At 31.5% G+C, this 16,208-nt stretch overlaps 1 protein-coding gene across 7 annotated transcripts in view; it reads right to left on the bottom strand.

Moving 5' to 3' along the window:
• The window catches only part of GPHN (gephyrin), a 390,228-nt gene that overhangs the window by 143,223 nt on the left and 230,797 nt on the right, over positions 1-16,208 (bottom strand). The gene's annotated exons all lie outside the window — the stretch shown is intronic.

Below are 16,208 nucleotides of genomic sequence, written 5' to 3'. Positions count from 1 at the left end.
TTCTATATATTTTTTTGCTTGTGTACCAATTCTGATTCCCATATAAATTTCCATCTGAATTTAAGAAAGCATGATTTTTCATAGACTTACTTTCCAGTGTTTTTCAAACAGGATGTCAAGGAGACTGATTAGGGTCATGGAGAAGAAAGCTGCACTGCTCTAGGTAAGCTTCAGGTTTCAGCAATAGGGCAAGACAGTCAATTCTTCAGTTTGAGATTCTTTTCCTTCCTATTATATCCAAGGTCAATAGGAACGAGATTTGTATAGACTGGAATAACTGTTTGATATTGATGGAACCCACACTCAAGAAAAACTGGGCCAGCTACTCCTGTTATTTATTTTAAAAAATGGAATATCAAAATATACTGAAGGAAGTCAGTCAGGCAGTGTAGAATTAAAATGTTTTAGAAGCAATGACCTAGATTAATATATACTTCAGAGAATTAGAAACATGCAAGAAAATCTTAGTGACATTTGACACATATATAATGGGATATCTGACACTGGGTTCTAACTCATGATCTGGTCAGTATGTGTTTATTAAATGCTTACTGTGTGCTAGATGGAGGAAGGAAGTATAAAATCTAAAGGAAGCTAATCAATGTCTTTACCCAACCAAATTTTATAATCTAACAACAGAGTGAACAGAGCAATTAGGAAATTAAATATCATTCATTCAATCATTCATTTAACTGAATACCTACTGTTTGTCCCAAACTGATCTAAGTTGTGAATTTTAGGTTTAAAAAAAAGCTGCCTCTGGTCTCCAGGAGCTCACAATAGAAAAAGACAGTTAAATATATATATAGTTACAATATATCACGATAAGTGCTATAACAGAAGTAGTACAAACTGCTATTAGGGATATGTAAAAGATGTTCCTAACTCTGAGAGTTGGGTTTGAGGAGGTTATCAGTAAAGGCTTCTTGAAGCTGAGATATATGAGCAGAGTTGTAAGGGACAATTATAATTTAGTTAGGTGAAGGAAAGGCAGGAAAATCAGAGAAAAAGTGCAATTTATGGATGTTAGGGACTCTGGCAACTGGGAAATGGTAAAAAGTATGGCTGAAGCTAATTTTATCCATCATAGGGATTGGTAACAGGAGTAGTTGATGTGGTATGTAGGGACCAATTCCTCAGGGTTATAGAGAGCCAATGAAAAATTTTAAGTAAGAGAATGGTATGATTACATTAACATTTTAACAACTTCATTCTGGTGAACAATGTAAAGATGAATTAAAAATATTTATGGAGTAAATGATAAAAGTAGAGGAACTAGTTTAAAGATTAATCTAGTAATCCAAATGAGAAATCCAACTAAATCATTGAAAGTAGTTCTGGAGAGAAGGGCATAGATTCTAGAGATAAAGAGGCAAAATCTGTAGGACATAGGTCATGAGGGATATAAATCCAAAACTCCTAGGTTTCCTGTCTGAATAATTGCATAGTGTCATATATTGTAATAGAGGATAAAGGAACAAATTTAGGGGCTGAGTTATGTTCAAGGTGCTTATAACTCTGGAGAGAGATGTGAGCTATAGATAGGAGTTGATGCCAAGGTAGTTACTATATAACTAATATGATGGTAATACAATGCAAAGTTCCTAGAATGATCCCTGACCAAAGTAAGTGCTATGTAAACAGAATAATGATGATAGATGATGATGATCATAATACTGAAAATGGTTGATTACTAGATCAACCCAAAACTATATAGAGTATCACTGTCCGATAGAACTTTATGTGATGATGAAAATGTTCTATATCTATACTTTCTAATGTGGTAGCCACTAGCCATGTGTGACTACTGAGAACTTGAAATGTGGCTGCTGCAAGTGAGAAACTAAATTTTAAATTTTATTTAATTTTAATGAATTTAAATCGAAAGGCCCCATGTAGTTATAAGCTATTACACAGGACAGTACAGATAGATATATAGAGAGAAATAAAACAGAATCTGGTAGTCAATCAAGTTGATCATCAACATGTAAGGAACAATAGAAAAACATTCAGATAGGCAGGAAGAAAAGCAATATAGGGTAATACTGCCTATAAGCACAATGGAAACTCCCCTGAGAGGATGATTAGAGTTAATGGATATGGTAGAGGAAGCTTTCTGGAAGAAGATGGGCTGCAGCTATATAGTAGAGGAGGGCACTTCAAGAAGACAGACTAGCACATATAATAGCCAATAAGAAAGAAGAAACATTATGATAAGAAGGTTCACCTTGACTGGAGTTCTAGGTACATGGTAAGGAGTAAGAGGTCAATTGTCCTTGTTTGCTAGGGACTGAGGGATTTCCTGGAATGTAGAACTTTCAGTTTTAAAACTGGGACAGTTCCAGGATGTGGTACTTCCAATACTACAATCAGGAAAGCTCTGGGCAAACTGGGAGAAGTTGGTCACTAGAAAATAATGTTAGATAAATAGCGGCTGTTCAAAGTATGAAGAACTTTGACAGAGAGTCAGAGAGGCATTTACTCTCTTGATATAACAACTAAGAGGTAGGCTATTACAGCTTTTTCGATTAGAGTTGAAAGGAATTAAAGTAGCCTTGGGAAGATGAGTCTGACGTAAGAGAAAAAGACTATTAAAAGGGAATCCAATTATCTAGCTACTCTCATAAACCGAGTCTGAAGTTATTAGGGCTTAAACATCCGAGTGAGAGAAAAAATGAAACATGTTTATTTAATATTTACTATGTCCCAGGTACCCTTATTAGATTTTACATTGATAATTTTATATAAATTATCAATTCTCTCTGAAACTCAGATGTGGAAACTTTATAAACTTTAGAGAAGTTGATGGATTTATTTGTTTAAGCACTCACTCACCATTTCCCAAATATTTTTGAGTGCCTCTTATATAACAGGCCAAGTTAATTACTTATCTTTACTAAAGACAGGATTTGAAAGTAGATTCAGCTATAAACTACACTGTATGTATTAGAAGAATTAAAAGGAGATAATTCAAAGGAAGAAATAAAACTGACAAAATTTAATGACACTGTCAAAGATGAAAAATAAAGAAGAGTGAAAAATAACTAGAAGATTTCTATGCTGGGAAACTTTAAGAACATGATAGAGAGAAGGGATTCAGATGGCAGAGTTGGATATACTGAGTTCGAGATCATAAAAAGACATTCAAATAGCAGCAGGAAATATAAGTATGAATGTAAGCAAGGTTTGTCATTTTAGTGCATATTATGTGCCAACATTTATTTGGGCTCTAACTGCATTTCTAATTAATCTATTTCATTTGTAAAATGATAACTCATGAAGACAAGCTAAACTGTATTTGTATGAAGCTGAATTTCCATATAAGTACTTTATAGACTTCCCTTATTCTTATTTTTATGAAGCGATATTTATAATGAAGAGATATTTATACATAATATATATATTTATATATATGTATGTAAAATATATAAATATCTCTTCTCCTTCTCAAAGATGTACATCTTAGTTTTAAGACACTTAACTCAAAAACTTCCTAAACTTGTTATTCATGTATTAATATTTCCAAATCTTAAAGTTTAAAATTCTTATGCTTTACTTTCATTGATGACCTCTTTTACATTTCAGATGATGACAGTATATGAGGCAGTATATGAGGATAAGTGGAAATTCACTAGTGTCAACCACAATAGTATTTAAAAACCCTTTTAATTATAGAAATTTAAAAAATGTATGCCCAAGTAGACAGACGTACCCATCATCTTTTTTCAAAAATTATCAATGAATTCTTTTTTCAAGAATGTTTTGATTAGATATCCCTGTCAAAGAGAAAAGTCACGTGCTTTCCCATTATCTTTACGTCTGGTCACTTACTTGGATGTAGAGAGAGGTATGTACGTAATTTTCTTATTTTGACCCAATTTATGCACTCCAATTCATTTTTAAAAATTCAAAAGTGAGGTGGGAATCAAGAAACTTTGGTAGCAGCAGATGTAGCATTTTAAAAAGATACTATTTTTAAGAGATTTCTTGACACTATCTCAAATTCCCAACTATTAAATACAAACAGCATGAAAACAGTACACATAGGTGAAAGGAAAGAGAGGAACATTACAGAAAAATATATTAAAATAAACAGTAAATCAATTATTAAAGATTATCTAAGTGAGATTTTATCAAATAGGAAACTTTAGGTGATTATTTGACATTCATAAAATGAGAATACTCATTTTATGAATCTTTATTTTCTAGTTTAAACAGTTTGTGGTCCTGTTACATATGGACCTATATTTTCTTTTTAAACAGGAAATGCTAGTGTTTAAAGTCCAGTTTTCTTCCTTTTCTCCCTTCTTTCCTTCTTCTCTTCCTTCCTTGAATCTGTAGATCTACTATCTGCAATTCAACTAAAACTTTCATTTGCAGAAGCTCCAAACTGTCAGTCAGTTGTTGAGGTTTTGTTTAGATCAGAATTAGTGCTTCAATAGTGTGTTACAAATTCAAATGGCAACTGTTTCCTATGTTACAACTTAAAAAGGTCACCTTTTCTTTAGGTAGATAAGAGCTCTTAAGCCTTAAATAAAAATATAATTAAGTTTCTGTCTTTGTCCATTCAACAGGAAAAATCACTTTAGTTCCCACATTTCAAATAATCTAAATCAACCTTGCTTCTGGAAAATCTAAGGAACTAAAGATAGGTGTTAAAGGGTCCAATGTTTATTATTTTTTTGGTCTAGACACTGTTACAAGTTATTAAAGATTTACATCTAGTATATACTTTAGCTTTTCAAATAAGTCAGAAAAAAGCACTAGTTCTACCAGAAGATACTACTAGTTCTGGCTTTTGTTTAAACTTAGGAAAGTATGAAGCAATTTTTTCAAAGGATTTTAAAAAATGAACACTGCTGGAACACTGCTGGAACAAAGCTGACGATTAGTTGGAAATTTGGAAAGTGAGTTCTTCCCTTTTTTTTTTCACTTGGTTTGAAGGGATGAACAATAGTATACAACCTGAGACAACTGATCTCATTATATTCATGATATTTTATGCATTCTAAATGTGAAGCCAGTTCTATAGGTCAAGAAATAGCTAGCAGATTATGACTATATTTAAATATAGCATTATTAGGTCCTCAATAAATATTTATTGAATGACTAAATACAAGATAAATAATAATAAATTACACAAAGGAATGTCTAATATTTCCTTGAATTAAAGTTTTCTATCTTATAGATACATCTACATCCTTTCCTAAAAATAATACCTAAAACTAATCATCATAAACCAGGTAAATACGTACGGTGAAAATATGAGACTACTACATGCCATTCAGAGAGCCGATGACTTTTAATAACTTTGGAACTGCAGACACCATGGCATTTAGGAAAAAAACAATTTTCTGCCACAGCTTTATGACTTTTGGCAAGAGTCATAATTTTCTTATTTTGACCCAATTTATGCACTCCAATTCATATTCTTATCGAAATTCTTTGAGCCTCAGCTTCCTCATCTGTAAAATGAGGATGATAATAATATCTTTCCTAAACAGAGCTGTAGTGAAGATTAAGATAAAATAAATGAGATGTCAAACAGAGCTTGTCACATACTAAGAGAATTGTATTATTTTTTACAAAAGTGCCATCAACTACATTTACTGAGAAGTATTAGCCAGGTCAAGTTAGAAATTATCTTGTACAACTCGTGGATAGATTTATTTTTGAACAAGGCTTATTTTATTTATTCTTGGTCTTATAAATGTCACAAGAGATAGTGACATGAAATTGGCAAAGCCAAGATGTTACATTAGGGACTGAAGAATTTATTTCTGTAGTAGTGGAGGTAAGTGAAGATGATATGAATGTGAAGGAAAAAAGAGAATGAGCCATGGAAGTTTTGACTACCTCCATAGTGATGCTATAAAATAAATAATGCACTTTACTGACAGTCTCATCAAGAGGCTTCCATATGAAAAACTGAAACATGAGGACATTCCTTGAAATTCTAATTATTAAGGTGTATAGTCTAAAATTTTGTGAAACAATCATTTACCATTTTAAGATGAAATAGAAAACAATTACAAAAGGTTATTTTTGTCCAGATGATCATCATGAATATTAGATTCCCTAAGGAGTTGTTCATGGTATTGCTCTTTATAGCATCATAAATTAAACAAAACACCACCTATGGAGTCCACAGAGTTGTGGCATTGTGTGGAATATGGAAACCTTATCACAAGTGACAAAAAGAGAAACATACCTCATGACAAATAAATAAAGCTCATGTGTCACAATGAAAGAAACAAACCCAGAGTAAGCCAGAGTTCATTTAAGAGCTAAGTGCTATGGAGCAAATGCCACAGCATTCACAGTCCCATCCCCCAAAAGCCAGTTCCACGTTCCAACCTGAGAGCCCTCCTGCACACATGCTGTCACAGAGAAAGTAATACCCTGATGGATGCTGTAGGCTGTGATTGGAGATGATGCCAATGGTAGACTTCTTATACACTCTCATGGCAAATGGAGAATTGCCTGGATGAAGTGGCAGAAAGAAATGGGTTATATATTTTTTTACACTGGGATTCATAATCCTGGGAAATTAAGAAAAGACCTATGAAAAATGTGGTGATGAAATGATATCAATCTTCTCTTTGAAAAGTCATTGCTGATATTGCAAGTAATTCATTTGCCTTTCATTACTTTGCTTCTCTCTACAAATATATATATTTCAAGTAGAAATTAATTCTCTACAAAATTAGTTTTAAGAGAAAAAATCTGTAACAGCTGCAACTTGCAAAAGGAAAAATTAAAGAAGATGACTGTAATGCTATGAAGTCAATATAATTCAACTTTGCGAGGCTATGGGTTTAGTTGTCCTATTATTTCAAGACTTTTTCTTAAATTTTAAAGTCAAAAAACGATATGCTGTCTGTGGTCTTTATATACTACCTGGTATTTTATATAGTGCCATCTTTTTGTTTTCTGCATAACATTATGAGATATTTCTGTGGTCAGAATTAAGTTGACAATACTGGCCTGCCCAAAGTAAATAGATGTAGAAATATGTTAGATCTCTAAAGTAACAAATTAAGATCTTAAAATTCATAGGCTATTAAAGTCCTTTTATTTATTATTCATATTTTGAGGTACATATACTCTTTCCTTTAGCTACTCAACAGTTCCCCTACTACAGGAAGTAGACTTATGAGTATTCAAAGTTTGTTAATAAAATATCAATGAACCTGGCTTATAAAAACAAAAAACCCATTTATGCTCTGGTTTAACAGTAAGAATAAGAAAAGAAACCCCTCCAATGGCAAAGAATATAGATGTCAAATTTCATGTAAGATATTTTATTAAAAGAACATGAATTTCATGAGTGATAAGCTCTTCTAGATTATAAAAACCTTATAAAAATACAAGTATCAAGGAAACTATTTTCCTGAGTAACCTAATTAGTTTTTCTAAAACGGAGTGAATCTTCTGTTTTACATAAAAATAGGGGTTTCATATTAACTTTACATTTAATAACCAGTTTTGGATGCTTTCCTGTGTCTATGGTTAGTGGGACAGAATTGTCACTAATGTAAATATAAATCTTCAGCTACCAGAGACAGACCTATGTAGGTCTGCAAACTGGAATCTTTGTCTTTAGCCAATATGAGTTCGATAACAGATTACCTGGTTCAAAGGAATCTTAATGGAATTAAGGTGGTTGTACAACAATCAATTTCGCTATTTGGACTTTAACCATTTCAGTGTGATACAGCGACTGCCAGAAAAAAAGTTACTCAGAAACAGTGTAGTATAAAAATATAGAAATTTTGCCCTAAAACAGCTAACTTTCCCCCTTTGGTACCCTTATCCCTTACAGCCAAATGCAAAGTGCAAGGCAAAATAAATTAAGGCAAAAGGAAAATAAAGTAAGAAAAATGGTGAGGGCGAGCATGTTGTTGACCATGTAATAAAACACGTGCAAAGTATACCTCAGATACACTATAGGTAGATGAGCACGAGGGAAGCCGAGCCTGGTTTTGCAGTAGGGAAAAGAAAACACTGTTAAAGAGGAAATGATAGCATAATACGGGTCTCAGAAGTTAAGATGGCTCCATCACCAACATATTTGCCCGATAATAAAACAGCCTTACAAGGAGACACCTGAGTTTGAAATCTCAAGGTTTAAGCTTTTTGAGAACCTTGTGATAAAAAAAAATATTCAGCTTATAAAAAAAATCCATGGTGGAGATGACTCCTTCTGATCAGAATCTGGTGTGATCTTGCTGAAAAGATGCTCATTTAAGGTTAACAGGAAAGCAGAATGCTGGTCACTTTTTCCAATGGTGCCACACTGATTGTCATTGGTTTAACACTAGCAAACTGAGTTGACGTTATTTATAGGATAATTCTATAGTACATCTTCCTATTATTCTGTAAAGAGGGCACTAAAGCAAGTTTTAATTTCTTGTTCCTACTATTTCATTCTTAGTATTTCTGAATCTCCATATATATGCCAATAGCAACATCAAAAAATATATAAAAACAAACACAAAACTCCTCTTCAGACCTATTTTTTTTTTATCAGAATGTTCATTGATTTTTTTTAAACAGCTATTTTATATTTAAACCCATGTTTAATGTTCATGACTTTGAATTGATAGTTTTCTGGCCTGTTCTTTCTTTCTAGGTTGTCACACTATTATGTTCAATTTCACGGTCTCTTCTATTAAGTTGTCGCCATGCCATGTGAGCTAAAATTTTTAAGTATACATTTTCCAGTCATAAAATTTTTCATGAAGTTCCAAAATACAAAGTTAGGGTGGGTAAATGAAGGTATAGGAGAAAATTGCACAGTGAATCAGAAATGCCCTTATTATTTGATTTGTTCTCTAACTGTATTTCCAGAATCCAGCACAGATGAATGTAGTAGGCACTCAATAAGTGTTTATTGAATGACTATGCAAATTCTTTTCCTTTAATCCTTAAAAAAAAAAAAACTGTGTAAAATAATATTAAGAAGGTTTTACGCTAACCATCACAAAGATCTATGATAAAATGTATGACTGCCACTTAATGGGTTACTTTGAGGTAGTTTTTAAAATATGGTGAATTCTATACATATTAAGAAATTATACTTTTCAAGTACATACACATCTAATTTCCTTTAGCAAATGCGCATACACATTTGATTTTCTTTAGCAAGATAGCAGTTCTAGGAAAACTTTGCTGGGTGTATTTGTTCTGTTTCTATAACTATACTCATAAAACTGAAAAATTTTATATTTTAGAAACAGTTTCAATCTTGTCTTTTTTAGCCCTCTCAGTTGTCCATTTTCTATTACTAGGGAAATTTACTTGTCAAGGATATCTTTTACTTGTACCTTATTTTATTTTTATTAAAGTGAGTTCTGAGAAGGGCAATTCTACAGTAAACATTAAACATCTCACAAGAAACCTCAGAATTATATTAACTTTAAGCAAATAATAACAAAGTGAAAAGTAGCAAAATTAGCCTGTTTCCCAAAGAGATAATACTGAAATTGATTTACTGCCATCTTTATCATTATCGTAGTCTAATCATAAGACATCACCTACCAAGGTACTCAGAATATTACATAATTATTATAAATTAAATGCACATTATTGATGTGAGTAAATTCCAAAATATCAAAAAAAAAAAAAAAAAAAAGGAAGACTTACAGGGCTCAAACAATGTTCTAAGTACAAAAGCCAAGACACAGAAATTTGTCTAAAGAGATTAAGAGTATACAAACTGATGCTTACTCATTTAAAAGCTACTGAATATTTATTTACCTATCTAATGACTAATCTTCCTGTTATTCTGCTCCCCTTCAATCAAAGTTGGCTGATTCAATCCAGGTATATTCCAGATTTTTAAGTGCTGTATATTAAAATATTATGTATTACTTGTTCCTGTGAGAGTGTCTTTCTATTTGTATAAAACGTCTTATAGAAGATGTAATTTTAGGTGAGGTCAAATAGGAAAGTCAGTAGAAATCAAAGCTGATCATGCTCTTTAGAGGAAATACCTTTATTGAGAGGTAATGAAGTAACAGAAAAATGTAATGTAAACAGCAAAAATACTTTAAAAAAACAATCTTTTTAAAGTTTAAGAGTAAGAACGGAATTTATCATTATACATTAAGGTCTCTCCCCACCAAAGACGATGAATGTATAACGTATACTTTAACCATATGTTAGTTTTATATTCGAAGGGTTTAATAGTAATTGCATAGTGAGTTTACTTTGTGTGTGTGTGTGTGTGATGAAAAAGAGAAAATAGCTAGGAAAAAAACAATGTAAAAAGGAAGAATAAAAATGTAAAGGTATAAGACTTCAGAGGATCAACTCTGTTAAACACATGCTTCCAAGCAGAATAATCTGAAAGTATTTCCAGAAAAACAGAAGCAGCTCTTCTTCCCTCAAGCTCTAAAATAAAAATAATTTCACACAGCCTCTACTAAAATCATTTCTTTGTCAATGTCATCTTGACACACTAACCAGTTATAGGAGTTCTTGGCAAATTTTTCCTGTAAATGGTCAGATAGTAAATATTTTAGGTTTTGTATGCCACATCGTCTTTGCTGCAACTATTTAGCTCTGCTGTTGTACAAAATCACCATAGACCTTATGCAAATAAATGAGTGTGGCTGTGTTTCAATAAAACTTTATTTTTAGATACTGAAATTTGGATTTCTTCTAATTTTCACGTCATAAAATGATGTTCTTTTGATTTTCCTCCCATCATTAAAAAATGCAAAAATCATTCCTAGGTTGTGGGCCCACAAAAGAGAGAGATTTGGCCTAAGGGCCGTAGTTTGCTGACCCCTGAGTAATAGCATTTATCTGATGAATATAAAGGTGCAAACAAAACAACAAAGAGAATTTGTCAAAAATATGAAGTGATTCAGAACTAAGGAATGAAAATACTGATCTTAAAAGATGTACAAAATCACAACCATCTAATTCATTATTTATAGTAGCCCTATTTTATACCAGTCTTTTCTGGCATTCAGGAAATTGTTAAACATTTAAAAATCATTATTCAAAAGACTTATTTTCTGACTTCAGATATTTTTCTTAAACTTATTAAAAATATATGTAGTCTTATTTTAAGGAGTAATTCCTCCCTTGATGTTGTCCACTTCAAATCATATCATCTTTTTATTTGTGTTAGCATAACAAGTACTTATTATTATATCCTATCTACTTCATCATCTTTCTTTTTAGTTCCCTTATTTGCCAATAAATAATCTGTCTTCATAAGTCATCTTCTCTTTCATTGTTTGTGAAAGCCTTTAAGAAATTAATATAATTGGTTATCTATCTATATATATTTGTAGCTGAACAGAAATTTACTATCACATTACATAAACTGAGTGAAAATACAAAATTTGTGGCTTTAAGGTATTTTTACTCCTCTTTTCTTTCTATTTATCAGTATTTCATGAGCATTTATCTACCTTTTCTCCTGAATATTTTAACATTCAAGCTCTCCAGGACCCCATTTTTAACTAATTAACTTCGATTTTGTAAACTTACCTTGATTTATATTATCTAAAGAAAGGACCATTTGCATTATCTTATCCTATGCTTTCTAGTTTTCAACACTGTCTGCACTGTTCTTCAATCTTGTATGTTACTTTAAATATTCTTCCTACTAAACTCATACATTTGATTACATGAAAATTAATGTTTTCCTTCATGTGGTTTTATTCTTGTCATTATTTGCAACATATTATCAGTCTAAGGATTTGTAGTAATTTTTGCAGTCATTAAATTGGGCAAACTGCTTAGGCACAGAATGATAAGTTTATTATTATTAAAATTACTAAAAAACCTATCTGGGGTTCAGAATACTGCAGCTATGTACATGTACAGAAAAAGATGATATTCTTAACTTAGAATTCAAGAATCTAATTAATACATCTTACTTTTTGAAATAACAGAGTAATTGTAGAATAAAGAAGTATATAAATAAAATTTAATATTCTAAAACTACATTTTAACAGAGTTCTCTACTTTATATTGCTGATTATCTATAATAAATAATAATGCAGGGCTTTTTCCTCTCTACAAAATTATATATTGTATAGACGATACCAATTGAAGTATAAATGATTTAATTAAATCCTTATCCCAAACTTCTGAATGATGCCTCACTTTCCACAACTATTAAATAAAATATTTCAGTGGCAACATGGTTCTGACTTTTTCATCTTATTGAAATATTTAACAATGTTTCAATGAATTAAAAAGCATCCACAGATTTGTTCTTGTGTGTGACACCTATAATAAATTTTCAGAAAATTGAATGGTTACTTTATGCCAATTTATCTTATTTTAGAAACAAAATCTGTGTAAATAGCCTATGGTACTGAGAATAACTTTATTCTGCTTCTAGGTAACATTTTTAAATATACAAGGTGTATTTTAAGGCATTCTGGGGTAACAGGAATTAAAGGGGAAGGAGAGAAACGAGCATCCAGTTAAACATTTGATTTGCATCTTTTAGCTAACTCTTTGGAGAAGATACTAATTGTGTTTTGATAGTTTTTTTTTCCCTATACTTTTCTAGTTAACAGGAATCTAGTTAACAGTCAATTATTTTAGAGAAAAGGTAATCAGAACAAAATGTGACCCTGTGAAATGAAACACAAGATGAAGATACTGAGATTAGTCATTATGTACTGTACAATGCAGTTTAGCTATTAAAAGAAAAAGAAATTGAAGAGTGGCATGAGATAAACTAATTTACAAAGCACAGAATTTTTAAGTTAGCCTGAATCTAACACTAACTCCCTACCATATTAACCTGAGCAAGTCAACTTTCTAGTCTTGGTTTGACGGAAAGAAAAATAATATCAATTCTCATGATTGGTAAGGGAAGAGCATGACACTAAATACATACATTAATGTTATCAAAATCTTTTTAGTGGTTTCTAGAATAATATCTAGGTATGTTTAGACTGACAATTATAAAATTCACGCTAACCATTTTCTTAAAAAAACAGTGGAACAGCTTCTGAGGGTAATCATGGATGATCTTTTAAATTCTATAATATACATAGAAAAGAAGGACTGGCTCAAAAGAAAGTAGAAAAATGAGGCACTTGTTATACTTTCCTTCTCTGTTTAGCTATTAGAATTTAATGACTGATATTAATAAAAACAACTTTAGACTTTAGTAATCAGAAATTTAATATAGAGATACACATAACTATGGTATATAATTAAAAACAAGGTGAGAAACCAGAGAATTATCACGCACTATTGTTTTTTTTATTCTACCCTTTATAATAAAACGATTATTGCAACATTGACTACATGTATGGCAATAATTTTGGGAGAAGTAAATCAGGGCTAGGATTCATTGAACTTTTTAAAAAGCTTCAGGAATGGGAGATGAGGGCTAAACAGAGCCAGAGATTATTTGCTACAATAATTTAACTTTTCTTCTGCCATATTTATACCATATATGATTTTAAAGATTGACTTCCACTTATCTTGAAAAGATATATGCAGTAGAAGGACCAAGTATTCTAAGTCTAAACTATTGGTCACAAAAATACTATTTTTGCCTATATGATCATACAATGTATGTACAATATTGACTGGCTATAATGTATTGTTCTTCTTCAAAGTGTTCTATTGGCTATATTAATCTTTATCTCAAGTATTTGTAAGATGTTACATGATAGTGTTTCTGAAGATGCTTACTTCCTTATTTTTTAAACAAAAAATGCTATCTTATAATTAATCCAAAAGACTCTGAGTCAAGAGAAGTCTATTAATTCAGAGAAAAATGTGTTTATTTGCCAGAATACCTATACTGACACTCATTTTCCTTGATAACTGAAACTGAATCATGAAAGCTCTATCACCTGGATCCGGCCCATAATTTATAATCCTGCTGACAACAAGGGGCAGAAGACACAGTCAATGGAAAGGCTCCAAATGAAGTCTCATGAAATGATCCTCAATCATACAGTTGTATAAGAAACACAGATTTTGAAAAGGAAGTTTTTATTTTGTAACGGAGCCAGAATGTTATTAAAACACCACAATGTTAGTGTAGATTAAAGGTTCTCTACCCTGCTAATTTAATCCTAATTTCATAAATGTGAGCATGAAGCTACAGCTAGAAAAGAAAAAGGGAGAAAAGAGACAAAGTAAAAAAAGATGGAGATGAGAGGACAAACCAATTAGATTTGGAATTACCAGTCAGCACAGCTTTAGGGGGAAAAGAATCACCGAGTGAAATCGTACATTTACTCTGAGAGAGTATCCTTTCACATTGCCTTCTAGGTGATCTCTGAGCTCCTCCAGCTTTCGATGGAGCTACATGTAAACATCAGAAAATGAATTGAAAAAGCAACTTGTTCTCTTTTCAGTTTTCCTTTTTCCTTTTAAAAATAATATCATAGCATTATACATTTCTCACTGCCTTTGGCAAACATTTCAACACATCAAAGATCTTTGTATAACACAAAAATACATGTTCAATAAAACCGTGACTAGGAAGCCAACATTTTAATTATTGCATCTTGTCTTCCCAAAGTGTTAGAGAAAACAGATACTATAAGTATACTTATAATCCCCTAGAGAGTCACTTAAAATTTTTCTATTTGGGAGAAATATGAAATAAATATATTTAAAAATTATGAAATTTGCCTTCCTTTCCCAAATACATTTTTTGATTTAAGGCTGCATTCATATTAAACTGATTGAACCCTAAAATGCATCTTTTGTTCTTATACATAATGTGTGTATACACACACTTATACTGTGTATACACTTAAAAACAATGTATAATTATAACCCGAAGTTCTATATACCCAAAGGCTGAACTTAAGATATAATTAAACACACGCACACTTGCACACACAATCTCTTTTAGAGCAGACGGTGCTTCATTTGTGGATTCCATTTGATCTTTATTTCATTATCAGTAATTTCCAAAAAGTTAGGTCACTCTGTACTTTTTTACTTGAATCTGAGTCATAATCCACAATCTAAACAATAATGGGTTTAACTTTCCTTAAAGACAAAGGTAAAATATGATACCTCACAAGTAGACAGTGAGGAATGCTAGTGATATGTCATCGGGATACATAAACTCATATTTTTCTCACTGAATAATTTAACTTGCCTCGTTTTTTTTGAAACAGGCGTAAAATCAACACTTCCCATTCCCTCTGATTATCCTTAGTGAAATAACATTAAAAAAAAAATGCTACCCAGTATATAGCAGTTTTAGAGAACAGGTAGGATGGTTGTCTGGAATAAAGGACACAAACATACAGACACACCTTCATCCATGTGCACTCATGTGCGTGCACACACGCAAACAACAAAAAATAAAATTAAGAAGGCAGAAGAGGCAAGGAGAGAAAAGAGTACAGAAATTAGTGCTTCATAAATTGTTAAATGGAAATAAATTGGAGGTGTATAAAATTTTGAAATGATTTAATATTAGGCCTTTATTGAATTTTAGGACATCCCAGTGCAGTGAATTATCTGTCATGTTGATAAAAATAACAGTTACTCTTGTAACAAATGGGATTAAGATATAAGAACTGATTAATTTGGGGGAAGATTCCTCTATATGTTTTAAAAATTCAAATTTTCTAACTTGCATTTATGGTGGCAGCATTAAAAGTTATCAATGTCTATGTTTGCTTTTCTTAAGAGTGATAATTTGTTTACCTTTTCATTGTGATTAAATGTTAGAGTATTGAGTGCCCATGGTATATTGACCCAAGATATTTAACAACTAGCAAATGGGACCATCAGATCAGAGATCTTTAAGTCATATATTAACAGATCAAATTCACAAATGGGCAAACATTCAGATATATATTGGTTTCTGCTGATTGTTATATCATTTTTTTAACTTAAAAAATAAAACAAAGGGGATTATAACTGCTTAAATACTGTTAGCTATACGTGAGCCCTTTATACCAGCATCACGTAAAATTTTTTTTTCTAATTAAGATTTCATAGATATAAAATACATGTTATTAACTGATAATATTTTTTTTTCTGGAACGAACTACAAATGGTAATGACACTAAAATAACATTTAATTACTTTTTACAAAAAAAGGTAAAAAGGGGAGCTAATATTCTGAAAATAAATATCAGTTCTCAGTTTAACAGGAACTTAACACATAGTGACATCAGTCAGAGGAACGGTTTACTCTAGAACCCCAAATTATAGGCACCTATAATGAGGCA

This window comes from Pteropus alecto, unplaced genomic scaffold, assembly GCF_000325575.1.
Source record: "Pteropus alecto unplaced genomic scaffold, ASM32557v1 scaffold276, whole genome shotgun sequence".
Lineage (NCBI taxonomy): Eukaryota > Metazoa > Chordata > Mammalia > Chiroptera > Pteropodidae > Pteropus > Pteropus alecto.
Note: the sequence above shows the minus strand (reverse complement) of the source record. Positions and strands in the feature narration are given on the sequence as shown.